The sequence below is a fragment of the Mesocricetus auratus genome, unplaced genomic scaffold, assembly GCF_017639785.1.
Source record: "Mesocricetus auratus isolate SY011 unplaced genomic scaffold, BCM_Maur_2.0 Super-Scaffold_100024, whole genome shotgun sequence".
Taxonomy (NCBI): domain Eukaryota; kingdom Metazoa; phylum Chordata; class Mammalia; order Rodentia; family Cricetidae; genus Mesocricetus; species Mesocricetus auratus.
In genome coordinates, this window is record NW_024429205.1 from 21,302,143 (window position 1) to 21,316,467 (window position 14,325).

General features: G+C 51.8%; 1 long non-coding RNA gene across 1 annotated transcript; it reads left to right on the forward strand.

Moving 5' to 3' along the window:
- The first annotated feature begins 836 nt into the window (after nt 1-836).
- Nucleotides 837-11,064, forward strand: LOC110341518. Its single transcript, XR_002383483.2, has 3 exons — nt 837-938; nt 9,574-9,783; nt 10,209-11,064. It is a non-coding gene; the product is annotated as an uncharacterized LOC110341518 (long non-coding RNA).
- Nucleotides 11,065-14,325: the final 3,261 nt, after the last annotated feature.

The window sequence follows — 14,325 nt, forward strand, 5'->3', positions numbered from 1 at the left end:
CTCCTTAAGGAGAAATGGAAAGCAGAAAATGGGGCCAGAGAGATGGCTCGGGAGGTAGAACGCACTTGCCATGCAAGCTTGATGGTCTAAGTTCAGCCCTCAGAGCCCATATAAAAAAGCTGAATGGCATGGTTTGCATCTGTAATCACAATGCTCCCATGGTGGGACGGGAGACAAACAGACTGGATCAGAAGCGAGAAAACCCTTGCCTCAAAACAAGGTGGGGAGGGGGGAGAGAGCAAAGGGGGGGTGAACCAGGCTCTAGGAAGTTGTCCTGGGACCTCCACACATGCTCCATGGTAAGGCACTCTCTCTCTCTCTCTCTCTCTCTCTCTCTCTCTCTCTCTCTCTCTCTCTCTCTCACACACACACACACACACACACACACACACACACACTTGAAAAACATTGGCAGAGGAGAAAAACCCAGAAATTGACTATCTCTGCTTTATATGGATTCAAACGCCAAGCTGTGTGATTTTTTTTTAATCCCGTGGAGTGAAGGTCCTTGCTTATTTTTACAATTTGTCTGTGGCTTTGCCTGTCCTTCAGGAAGCACTCATTGTACCTGCTCACAGAGTGCAGCTGAGGACTAATTAGTAAATGGCTATAAAATGCTTTCAAGAAGCTCAGTGCCATGGAAAGAGCATTATTACTACCTTGTAAATCCCACCTCCAGTTTACTCAGCCCTCGTAACTTAAAGCAAACCAAACTGCCGCCATCTTTGCTGGGCCTGCTGGGGAAGATCATAACAGGTGGGCTTTGGTTGACAGTTGTTTCCTCTTCCCTAATTGCACGTGGCCCTGCAGCCTCCCAGAAGGGGCCAGAGGATTAGGAAGGGAAGGATTTGGGGAGGGGACTTTCCACACAGCCATGAAGGAGTCATCGTGCATGCTGGGTGCTTTAAGGTCATGAGTGCTCCTTCACCCATTGCTCGGTAAGTAAGCCCTGGAATGAACTTTGGTGGCTCACACCCTGGCTTGACCTTAGGAGGAATGACTAGACAGTAGACATTCACATCTCCCCAAGCAAAAAGTGTGTTTACTAATACTTGAGTTTGCCAATAACTATCCCAAAAGAAGGGGCAATAGACCGTAGTTAGCCAGGGTTCCACTGACATCCAGCAATGTGGCTTCCAAGACCCCACTGCCTACAGCGTGATGAAGCCGATTTCCAGAGACCTAAACTGCAAACAGTGTGAACTTCTGGATGAGAGAAACTTCCATTCAAATCCTAGGTTTGCTCACTTAGCAGCTGATATATACCTAACAACCAACTTACTTGTGATTTAAAGAGGAGAAAAAAAACAAAAGCACAGGGACCCTGAGTGGCATGGTCTGCTTGCCAGTTCCCAAGTGCAAACAACCCCACCAGAGTGAGTTTCGGGCCGCGCACGGGAAGTTGCTAAACAGAAGCAGAGGCCCCCTTGGCCTGGAGCTGGACAGGGAAGCCAGCTGCAGCTACTTTACCTGGGCTTTCTCACCTTTTAAAGTGGGAATAGGCACCAGGTGCCAAGCACCGAGCTTGGCACACAGTCGTGTTTGATAAACAACAGCTTTTATTCCTACAGACTGGAGAAAGGGGTTTCTGGTGTTGATTTTGGCCTTTTTCTAGGAAGTCAGAATACCCCTGTTAAAGAGTTCTGCCCATGAACATGGCCTTTGGAAGGGTGACCCCATCTGGATTACCAGGAAGACAGAATGAGTTGTCCTGTGGTTTAAGGAATGAGAGTCCTTTGTGGGACCCCTCACAGTCTCTCCCTCTCTCTCTCTCTCTCTCTCTCTCTCTCTCTCTCTCTCTCTCTCTCTCTCTCTCTCTCTCTCTCTCTCTCTCTCTCTCTCTCTCTCCCTCTCCTTTCTCTGTCTCTCCTCTGTATCTTTCTCTTTCCCTTCCTCCCTCCCTCCCTCCTATCCTCCCTCCCTCTCCCCTCTCCCATTCACTCACTCAGGCACAGGGAGACAGGTCTTGCTTTAACTCAGCTGGACCCCTGGGCTGCCCTGCAGAACCCCGACCCAGTGACCCACTTCTTCCCCGGCCCTGCTTTCCCATAGCAAAGCAATCAGAGCAAGGCAGCTCACTCTCCCTCTGACTCAGTTTCAGTTCCTGCCGGCTACAGACTCTCAAGAGTGACAACTTTGCCAGCACAGTGACAGCACTGGGCTTGCTTCTTGCCTGGTGTTAGAAATAGAAGCAGCCTGGGAACCTGCTCCAGTCCTGAGGACAGGCTCATCCCGCAGGAAAGTTAGGAGCAGAGTCTAGTGGTGAGATACCATGTTGCTATTAATAGCATCATACTTGATTCATTGTAACTTTTACAAATGAAAACAAGAATTAGCACCTTCCTTTACCTATCTACAGCACTTGGGTACAAGGCAAAGAAAGTAAGAGTTAGGTGCTAACTAGAGATGGGGAGGGGGAGTCCACAGACACATACACTGTTTAACTTCTCAGAACAACTAAATAATATAGGTATGATCCTAGCCTCACTTTTTGAATAAAACACTAAGGGTGGGGATTTGGCTCAATGATGAAGCACTTACCTAGCCTAGCAAAGATCTGCATTCCATCCCCACTGCTGCAAGAATCAGATCAAATACACAACTCACCAAAGACATGAAGCCACTAACTCAGCTTCCTCTCCCTGTCTGACCCCTCCTGCCTCTCCTTCCTGCCCTTTCTTCTTTCCCTTTTCCTTATAGCACAAGGAATTGATATAGTTCCCTGTTTCTTTGCACTTGCCCAGCCCAAAGAGACTCTCTGATTGACGTGTGTTACAACAGGCCCGGCATGTAACGCTTATACATAGTCACAAGAGGCTTTAGGCAATGGCCAAACAATTCTTCCATGGGATTATATCACCAGCAATGATGTAGCCATCTTAGTTTTCATAATCCTCTGTTGTGATGCCCACATAGCCACAAAATCACCCAACATTACATTTCTCAGATTATGTCAACACCATTAAGTGACTTGTTGCTGCAATTGTTTTTGACATTTCTCCCATGAGAGGGGCTTGTTATGGTGGGTCCTGATCTAAAACCACAATAGCTGGAGTCCGGCCCTGGCTCTGAGGTCAGGCTGACCACAGTGGATGATTCTACAGGAAAGGACTGAGAAGCTGTCTGTAGTAACACTTGCCTGTAATTCTTGCACTTAGGAGATAGGGACAGGAGGATCAGGAGTTCAAGGTCATCTTCAACTACATAGTGAGTTTGACAGCTTGGAATATATGAGAACCTGTCTCCAAGAACCAAAACAAACCAAAAAGTACTTGAGGGCAATCTTTGTATATGTGTCTAGGATGTCTGTGTGGCTACATAAATGTGTATCATAACAGCTTATTTTCAGAAGGTTAAGCTATAACAGCCCAGGAATGAAACAAACTATAACTTCAAAGTCAATGCCATGTTTGCAAGTCGAAAGTCCAAACACTTTACTATCTGGGAAAAAAACCCAGGATGAGAATTGTTAACAACATTACAACTACCAAGGAAATTTACCCAGGAATTACCAAAGGCCTCCAGGTCTATGGAATGGTTCCAGGTTAAATATGAAGTAATCCCAATAGTTTTAATGAATATTTTCCTTCTCTAGGGTTCTGAGCTTTACTCTTGCAATATTCTCTCAGCCCTTTAGAAGAATCCCACTTTACAAGTGTGGGAAGTCATGCTTAGGATCATGACAAACCATGATAATCATGGCAGTAAAAGTAGCCCCAGAAATAGCCAAGACTCATCTAGTGTGACCCATCTGCTCTGGGCAACTGCCTTTGCAGGACCTTGGGATGAGCAGGATGACATCTGGAGGCCCTATACACAGACACCCCTGTCCAGTCAACAGCACACCCCCCTTTCCTGGTGTCTCCCTGCAATAGCCCTGGCACAGAAGTCTCTCCATTCGAAAGTCTCTGGAACATGTCTTTTGCGTCACTGGGAAAATGAGTTCCTTTCGATTCTGGCATCTCACATCCGTCCCCTCATGGAACTATCCTGAGTGATCTTTGGCAAAGAGTAGAGGAAGGTACCACCTAGCACTGCAGGGGTGTGGGGGCATGGGTGTTGATGGTGACCGTTGCCCTCTCCCCTCTCAAACACAGGGCATGGTATCGCAGGACCTGTCCCACGTGGTTCATGTCTGCCACCTTCTTGGTCTTGTGACTTTCTGAGACCCTTGATAGACCAGTCCTGCAGACAGCCAAAGGAAGGCACTGGAGAAATGCCTGGGAAAGCCATTTGAGTATCGATGTGTCTGCAGAATGCTGGTTACCCAGGGTCAGTGAGAGAGGACAGTGAGAGAGGACATAAGTTCAAACAGGCTTGGGCAAAGATTGACTGGGATTTGATACCATGTTTGGTATCTGAGCAAGGGTCAGCCTCACACTGGGGAGATGCCTTGCCTACACATGCAAACATGTAGAGCCAGGATTCGGAGAACTCGGTCCCCCTCATGCTGCCTCAGCACTCCAGCCAGACCTGAAGTGTAGTTCAGGTGGGAGAAGAGCTCATGTTGCCCCTATGCTGGTGACTCTCCTGGCGTGGGCTGTGGATTACACAACCCAGATGGCTGCCTGCCTGGCTCCCCCTGGGGCACCTGCCTCACCTCCTCTCACCCCAGACCCAGCAGCCCCCAGTTTCACCCACTACCAGAGTCACGTATGAAACTCACGCTAGACTGGAGCCCAGCACAGCCGCATTAATGCTCCAAGCTAATTAGCTGGTCGGAGTTGAGGCCTGTGGGCTCTGGAGCCAGCCAGCCTGAGTCAAATGCTGGCTCCACTGCTTCCTAAGTGCATGAACTTGAGCAAGCCACTTGACCTCTGTTTCCTCCTCTGCAGAATGGGGCTGCACAATCTGATGGGGTCAGCAGAAGAGCTCAATGAGTCGGGACATGCCCAGTGCCCACAGTACACCCATCCGTTCTTAGTATCCATGGAGACTAACTCCACTTGCCCCACCCAAATCTACAGGTGCTTAAGTCCCTTATAGAAAACACAAAAGTATTTGCATACTGCTCTTGAACACCCTATCATGCGCTTTAAACCACTCCTGAGTTATTTGTGATACCCAGTATAGCATAAACACAATCTAAATAGTCGTTACACTGAATTGTATGGGGAATAAGGATGAGAAAGAAGTCTACGCATGCTCAGCATGGATGCAGGGTCTTTCTGAATATCCTCGGCCTGTGGCTGGATCCGGGGACATAGAGCTTAGCCACACAGGACAAACAGTACTCCAGAACCTGCCTTCTTTGTGATCTCCACCAGGAACTGCCCCAGGTCCTCCTTGTCCTTTCAGCTCCTTTTTTGTCTCATCTCTCAGCCCTTTAGCATCAGCTAGCCCATTTCACCAAACACCACCCCTTCTACCTAACCACTGCTCACCTGCAGGTCACCTGGGGTGCCTCCAGCACCCGCACCAGCTGCTCAGAGAGCTCAGCAGCTTGACCTGGGACCCTTGTTAGCATGGGTTTGTTTTTGAAATCAGTCCCCATACAAACCTATTAATGAATGGCTTTCATACTAGCCGACTAAGATCTTCACTGCATGCCAGGCAGCGGTGGTGCACGCCTTTAATCCCAGCACTCAGGAGGCAGAGGCAGGCGGATCTCTGAGTTCCAGGACTCCAGTCTGGGCTACAGTCCAGGACAGCCAGGGATACACAGAATAACCTGTCTCAAAAAACAAAACAACAAAAAAAGATTTCCATTACACACTGGAGACTCCCACGGCCCCCCAAAACTGGCATGCTTTCCCATCCAACTGTGAGCCTGCTGTCAGCAAGAGTCCCTTCTCTCTGGGAGACACAGTGACTCTGAACCTTCTGTGGTGAGGACCTCACTGCCAGGCCTCCAGCTCTGCTGCTGTCCCTAGAGCTGTGTGTTCTAGGCCAGACCGTGCCCTGGCTGAAACTGGGTTTGACTTAATCTGGAGAGGCAGAGTGAACACACAGAGGGCCACCATCTGTGGGAGGCTCCCTGGGAGGAGTATCTTCTCTCTTTCACATCAGCCATCCAAGGTGGGAGCCCCAGAGTCAGAAGCCCAGCATGGGGAACCCTAGGGTCAGGAGCCCTGCATGGGGAGCTCCAAGGTTGGGAGTAGGTTTCCAAGACTGGGATTGAATGAATGGTAAGATCATCCCTGTCACCAGACAGCCAGGCAGGTAAGGCAGGGACATACCTCTGCCACTGACCATGGCTTAGGATGCAGGATCATAACCTAATGAGAGAATAGAAGATCATCATTGTTTATAGTTGTGGCCAGTGGTGGGGGAGAGACAGACTTCCTGGAGGAGGGGACCAGCTGGACAATTCAGTTCCAAGTCCCTTGACTTCAAAGATACTTTATCCTTTTGTTCCATTTGGAGCATAGGACATGTTCCCATGCAATTGATTATTGAATTCCCACAAGAGACATAGTTTCTGCTCTTCCCCCAAACTGCCCCATTCTCAGGCCCAGTGGGAGCCTGCCAACAGCCTTCCCACACAGGGGAAGTTTGTCCTCTTGGTGGCGTTTGTTCCTGCCTCCAGGGGTGGCAGCAAGGGGCAGGGTGATGGGAAGACTGTCCCCCGCTGACTGGCTGCTCTCTGGGCTGGGGTGGAATCCCTCACCTGTAAGCACAGCCTGCTGCACAGGGTGGCGATGAGGATGGGCAGACACCGTCTGGGGACTGCTGGCAATCTGCTTGTGTGGCAAACGCCACCAGTTTGCCCTGGTGGTTCCCGCCCAGTGCCGACTCCTTACTGCTGCCAGGCCAGAGCAGCCCAGGCCTGATGGCTGTGCCCCAAGGAGTTGGTAAAAATACCACAAAGTACAAAGGAAACAGGGGTCACGCCCATCCTGCTGCTCTCCCCGGGCTCAACCTGTCCTGCCCAACCCTAGGTTGCCACGGAGAGAACAACGGTCTGTGGGTTGGCAGAGGCTGCCTCCACTCCTGCTCAGTCCCTGGAGGGCCCACCCTGAGTCCCACCTGGAAGCTCTGCCGCCAGGTCCTAGAAAGAGACACCTGGACAGGTGTCACAGCAGCAACATGCTTCCCATGTCACACCCATCAAAACTTAGCATTGGGGTCTTTTCTTCCTTATAAAAGGAGCAGAACACAGAAATCGCCCATTACCCTGCCCTCCTGGGATGGCTGTGTTTACTCTGTAACTGTGCAGTTGTGTTCAGCAGATTCTTTGTATCTCTTCTATGACTGGACTTAATATCCCAACAGAGACCTGAGGAAGGAAGAGGCTTAATTCCAGTCATTTTTCTTGTTTGTTTTGAAAACAGCACAAGCCAATTTTCTATCCTGTTTTATCACTTAATGTTACTGAATACATTTTTACTATCTTGCTAACACACACACACACACACACACACACACACACACACACGCCTACATACCTTTCGAGTATCTACCTAAGAATTCGCATTCTTTTTCCCTTCTTTTGGAACATTTGAAGAATTTCTTGATTTCCATATTAGAAATATATCCCATTAAGAATGACTTCTATTTTACTGTAAGAGGTACTTGGGTCAGGCTGAAATTCAGCAATTATGTGACAAATCACAGGAAACAAGGAGTGGAATGGCAGCGCCAACCCAGGCCTCAGAGACTTGGGGACAGGGAAGCGTAGGAGATTGCACTAGAATATTCTGGTAGAGCTGTGGTAGGAACTCGGAGTGTGTATCTTCAGTGAGACAAAGAGGTGGGCACTGTGGAGACACGGGTAGTCCTGTGATGAGTGAGGGAGAGCAGGACAAGGTGACATTAAGGAAGGTGACTAATGTGATGGTGAAATTATCATCCTTTGGGGGTCAAAGGGTGGGCCTTGGAGCAGACGCAGTAAATAGGAAGAGATGGAAGCTAGAACCTTCTAGAAACCCTTCAAGCACTGAGAGTGGTGGGCACGGCAGACAGCAGGGAAACCAAGGGGCTCGTGGCCCGACAACATACACTCTTGGAGGACACAGCAAGGTGGTGGGGAAGGAGGGAGGGGCTAAGGCCTCCTGCATTTCACTGGCTGCTTTGAGATCCCTGGGGAGGGAGGTAGCCTGGAGACTTGGCATGGCCACCAGGCTGGGGCCCCCAGTGGAGTCCAGAAGCCTGTATCAGCACACATGTGTGAGTTGGGGGAGAACAGCAGTGTCCACTCCATCTCAGAGACTCAGGGAAAGTGGGATGCCCTCCCCTGCCAGTCAGGGAGACCTGAGGCCTGACCTGAGCAAAACCCAGTCTCAGTGGCCAGACGGAAGCACGGACAGCCGGGAGACAATGACTGAAGTTCAGGGTGGCAGAGGTGGAATTCACAGTCGCTTCTGCCTCCCTGACTTCATTCGTCTGTACCTGATAGTGGTAACAGTACCCGTACCTGCCCAGCAAACGCAAGTGCTGACAGGAGATAAGGGCTCCACCAGGCCTGGCATCTGTTGGTCACCCAGAGAACTAGAACAATTGTCACACTCCTTGATGCTACGAAAAAGCCCCCCCCGCCTGCCCCAACTCTACCCAGCCACACCAGAGGTGTGTGGGGAAACCTCATCCTGGTCCAGTGACTGAACCGGCTCCTCAGCACCTCCATCTAATGAACCAGTACACCACTGAGGTCACCTTGTGCATCCTGGGAAGGCCCCAGCCACCAACCTCAGTGACCAAGGGGATGGGGCCTTCTGTGCTCCCCTCTAGAATACTTGCTGGGCATTGAGGAAACCCTCTAAGAGGCCTCAGACCTGGCCGACACTATAGAAAAGCAGCTGTGTTCCACGAGAGTTATGGAAGAGGATCCTATTAGGAGAGGCAGAAAGAGCTGTTGAGGAAAAACCCAACCAGAACTCCACTGAGGCAGACCTTGGCATTAGAAGGCACCAGACCTATCCGGCCACTCTAGTCCAAGGCCTTCAGCCCAACTCTGCGTCATGATAAATCTGTGACCTTCTGACATGCTGTGTGTACATTCCATGCCAAGGCCCAGAGCCCTTCGAGGCCTCTCGTACATCACTGAGGGCCAGAGGATTGACTAGGCTCTGTCGGGTGGACTCCACAAACTAGGGTAAGACTTCGGCATAAATTCTCCTGCTGGTACCCAGTCCTCCTCCCTGGTACCCACGGTCATGGCAGAGGTGAGATCGTCTGCCCTTGTCAAGGCCTGACCAAGGCATGGTCTTGATGTGGAATTATCCCACTCCAGGTTGTACCTCCCTCCTACGCCGTCCTGGCCAGCCCAGGAAGCCCACAGAGGAGGGGGGAACATTGCTAGGAGTGATTTGACAGGGACAAGTATCTCTGTTAGCTTTCTATGACTGGACAGTCCCAAGGCAGCAGGCATCCATTCACGGTTGATCCCAGCACTCCTTTTGGAGGTAAGATTGCCCCCCCCTCCCCCCCCGCCGCCTCCACCATAGACTCAGAACCTCTCTGGCTGCCTTACAGGCCAGCCAGGGGCTGAGGCTGGAGTCCTGTGTCTGGTCTCCTTTCTTCCAGGGGCTCAAAGCATTTTTATAAGCATCCATAGCCTTCATCCACCCCAGCTGTTGTCTTGTTTGCTCTTTATATTCTGTTATTAGCTGAGGTGTTGTGTTTAATCCTCAGGCACCCAGCAAGGGGGAATTCCCCCACACCAAACGTGGAGGAGGCAAGGACGCAACACCCCGCCCCCCCGCGGTGGCTGGGACTCTCGAGGCAGGCCAAAGTCCCACACCAAGGTTGCGCTCAGGCCCCCTTTTCTCCACAAGTGCCTTCCGCAACCTGAGAAAGCGTCCCTGAGAAGCTGCCCCAGTGGGGTGAACTAGGGAAAGAAAGGTAAGAGCATGCATGTGTGTCAAACACGGAGGCAGAAGCCCGGCCGGCCCCGTCACTTCCCGTGTGAGTGGAACACACGGCCGAGCCGTGAACTGCCCGGAGCTAGCAGGAGAGCGTTGTACACGCTAGCGCCCTGCTTATTCTCCGTAGCGTCACCGGGTGGGCAGGCTACCCCATGAGATGTCCAGCCCAGGCTTCTGATGCTATGATGAAGAAAACTGGTTTCCGCTTCTCACTCGGCCCTGCCTGAGCCCAAAAGAGCAGAGGGGAAAGCAGGGGAGGGAAATGGGTCACAGACTTTGACCTGGGGTCTCAGAGTGGCCCAAGTAGAAGGAGGTCGTTGGGAACCCCCACTTGGGAAGCCTGAGTTACCTCAGGTCCTTCACCTCCAGAGTGCCCACACTGAAAAGTCTACCACCCTGCAGGGGCACGCTGCACGACCGTCTTCCTTCACCAACACAGTGCCGGCTGCCCTGAGTGTCAGCACCCAAAATTGTCTCCTCCTTGCTCTACCTGTGGGAAGACCATCCCTCTCCACAGGGGCCACGCCTGCCCTGCTAGTGGAAGAGAACGCCCTTATTCCTAAACATGCAATGTTAATGGCAACACAGACTCCCCAGTCCCTCTTCTACAATTCCAGATATCTCCAGGCCCTGAAAAGGTTTCCCCATAACTTATTTAGCAAACCCTGGCCTAAGTAGACATGAGACTGCCTGTAGACCTCCCCCCCCACACACTTTGGGTGAATATCCCATGCTTTCAGGGGGGAGGTAACCCTGTGTTTGATCATGGCATTATCCCAACCTTGCTGAATTATCGATGGCATTAGAATATGTATCGTATTATTTTTCTTAAAGTCCAGAAACAGGAATTCTGTGACACATGGTCACATTTCTGTTGCGCTCTGACAAGCCTGCCTTCACCAGCCCTGAGCATTGGGATCACCGGATACCAGAGGCTGTGCTGAGTGCTCAGCAGGCTTCAGTTCCTTTGACCCCAGCAGCTCTGTTTATTTCCAAGTGGTCGATGGAGAAACTGAGGAACCTTACTGGAGTCACATTAGTTAACTAAGAGATACTGCCGTCTTGAATCCAGGGAGCTGGGGACTTCCGGAGCCAGTTATATCTGTTCCTGCCTACTGGGGGCAACTGGAGACCCCCAGAAGCAGCCCAGAGTGCCAGCCTGCTCAGATTGAACCTGTCCAGCCCACCCGGGAGGAGCTTAGCACAGAAGTTCCCATGGAAAGTTTGAGATTTCATGGAATTGAAACCAGATAGCTCCTCATAAACACAGCCCACCATAAACACAGCAGCACGGGGTCTGGCTGTGTGGTGCCCTCTCCCTCCTGTTCCCAGCCTGTTCCAGGCAAGGACACTGCCCCAGGCTGCAGACAGGCCAGTGGGACAGGAGCTCATGAGCCTTGGACACCAGACAGGCAGGGCTGGATGGTGGAAAGGAACAAGAGACAGTTCTGTTCTGGGAGAGGAGTGTCCCCAACACTTTCCCTGGTGTCGTCTGTTTTTGAGTTTCTGGATGAGCAGAGAACCTGGAGAGAATGTTCTACTCTGTTCTTTCACTCACTTGTCCCCTCCACACTTCACCACAGACAATCAATCATGAGTGGAACCGAACCACCATAGTAATATCCCCTGGCCTAGAAATCAAGTCCACTGCTGTTCCTAGGAGGAAGAGACCATCAGGGAAGCCTGAGCCCGGGCTAATTGCTGCATGTATTGGGAAGCGAGGGGCTGGGAGATGGCTCAGTGATCAAGTGCTTGCTGTGCAAGCATGAAGACGTAGGCCCCGGTTCCCAGCACGCATGAAAAGGCTGGGTGCACCTCTAACCCCAGTGCTGGGGTCCCAGGCGCTCTCTGACTAGTCAGTCCAGCCAAAGTGACATTCTTCGGGTTTGGTGAGAGACCTGACCTCCCAAAGTAAGACAGAGAGCTACTGCTTCATCTGTTGAAGGTAGTCGAGCTCCACCTCCAGCCTCCATGTGCGCATGCACAGGTGAGCACACTTGCATACACACACATGCATACACACACCACATGCAAGCACATGCAAAAAGAAGTCATCGTTGAATTAATAGCAATTGCCGAGACCTAGCGTTGTAGTTATGTGAGTTTTTCTCTTATCATCTGGTTGGAGATAAAGGCAAAGGTAATTGTGCACAAAATAATACTGTGTCTGGGGCCGTTTTAAACTAATGGAACAGTAAAATGGAAGCCAGAAGAGTGAAGATGTTCTGATGAAATTCTAAGGTGATTGGTGGGCTCACGGGGGTCCTGGCACTGCCTTTTCCCCCTTGTATGTTTGAACAGTATCAAATGCAAGATAACATGTAGCACCCTCGTGACTTTCTTCACTCCCTCCTTAGAAGTCCCTTGGTGCGGGGACACCCTGCATATGGAGATGACTGCATAGGTACGGAGGCCTCAGGCCAAGGCAGCTCACACCGAGCAGCAGTGGCACCCCAGCTGGTACAGGAGGATACTCCCTGCGCCCTCTCGTCCCAGGATCCATCCATCCACTCACTGGCTCCATTTCGTCCTCCAAGGTCTCTCTCAGATTCCCCTCTTCAGCCTCTTTTCTCTTCGGCATTCGTCCAAGCTGCCACCCTTCCCCGAAACCTGGTGGTCATCCAGGCCACCTCCTCTTCCCCTCAGCCCACCTCATACTCCTTTTCTCAAGTCCACACCCTTAGAAGTGGAGAACATCAAATGGAGGCTCGGTGGTCAGAGCTAAGCATACCCGGTCCCTGCCCTTGGCCTCCCAGGCAGGGACACCAAAGCCAAATGCAGGGATGGCCCCGCCAGACGTCCTGCTTATGGACAATGCAAGGGATGTGCCGTCTGGGTGTTGGTGACTGGCCCTAACCATCCTGGTGGTTGTAGATGCCACTTTAAACAAGGACCTGCCAGTGCCTGTGAGAGCCCGGTCTCTGTCACCAAACCCAGTCCTTTGTAGAGACGACAATGGTGACCTAGGGTGGAGGCGGCTTGGTTCCTCTGGAGTTCCGGAGCTAAGGGCTACAGCTAGATGCCTGGGCAGCTAGACGGCGAAAAGAATGTCAGCCTGCTCCTTCCAGAGAAACTCCCAGCTGATCAGTTCCCCTGGCAGGGGACAGGGCAGAACTAGAAAGAACCCAAGAGGCAAGCCTGCTTCTCCTGAGCCCCTAGTCCCAACCCTGTTTAATACTTCTGTCTCCACCCACTGCTTAATGAAGAAAAGGGCTTTTCCGGACCCCTCCCCAGTCCCTTAGCCGCTACACGCAGCTTGAGCAGGCCCCACAGGACCTTGAAAACCCAGCAATTTGATTTTCCCAGGCCCCTCCTACCCCAAGCAGGGCCCAGAAGGCAGCTCCTCAGTCACGAATATGCCTGTGCGGCCAGCTCCAAGCCTGGGCCTCTTGCCAGGGGTGTTAGAAGGGAAAGCTGGGTTTCCACACTGTCCCCTGTGTCTCTGGATCAGGCCTCACTGCCCTTACCAGTGTGTCTTCTCCACCTCCAAGTCACCCCTGCGTCTCCTGGTCCAGCTCAGGGCCTGCCTGCCTTCAGAGAGACGATTAGATGAACCCCACCTTCTGTTGATGGGGATACAGAAGACTGGCTGATGAGAGATCAGACTAGCCAGAGACGGGGAGGGGGGAGGGGAGGAGAACGGAAGGGGACCTGTGCAGGCAACAGGGGCCACTTTGGAATGGCTGCTGACATTCAGCAAGGACTTGCCACAGTGCCCTGGGACTCTGGCCCTACAGTCAGTCAACAGTATGGATGCGCCTGCTCCAGCAGAGGCCGAGAATCCCCGCCAAGGATGGAGCCGCCCTGCCTGGTTTCCTCCCAGGCTGTTCTGGAGACCACCCAAGCGGCCTCTGTCTGCTTGGGTTAAGCTAAACTCACTGTCTCCAAGCCGTGAAGGTCTTCCTCTCTGGACTACTAAGCCCCAACAGCTGACCATGGCACGCACCAAGGCCACGGGAATTGAGGTGTAAGAATGGATTAGAGCAGAAGACACTGACGCAGCTCCCACCTGGACTAGCTCCTGAGAACCCTGGTCTGGCCTGGACTGAAGGCAAGACGACTGTTGCCTGGCGCTGCTCTGGCCTTGGCGTCTGCCTGGCTCTTCATTCCATTGCTGCTATGTTGCTCCTCTCATCAGCACCAAGAGTTCCACTCAAGATGGCCCCCTGCCTTCCCTCTTCCTGCTTCCCAGTCTGCATCCCACCAACATCCTACCTAGGTCCTATTCAGATCCCTCCTGCACTCCATCCTCTGCGTGTGTATACATCTTGCTGGAATATCCATCCTTTTGGCCCAGGTCTGAGATCCTGGTACATTGTGGACAGGGCCATGGGACCAGATTCCAATGCTAGCTGGTTGACCTCCGAAGCCTTATTAAAGAGGAATATTAAGGCCAATTAATGGACCGTTTGGTAAGGACTGAATGATATGTGAGTGGCTGTCACACTGGGATATTCAGTAAGCATAGTGATCGTGTGATGATGTGACCAGGCCAGTGGCCACTGCCCCATCATTATCT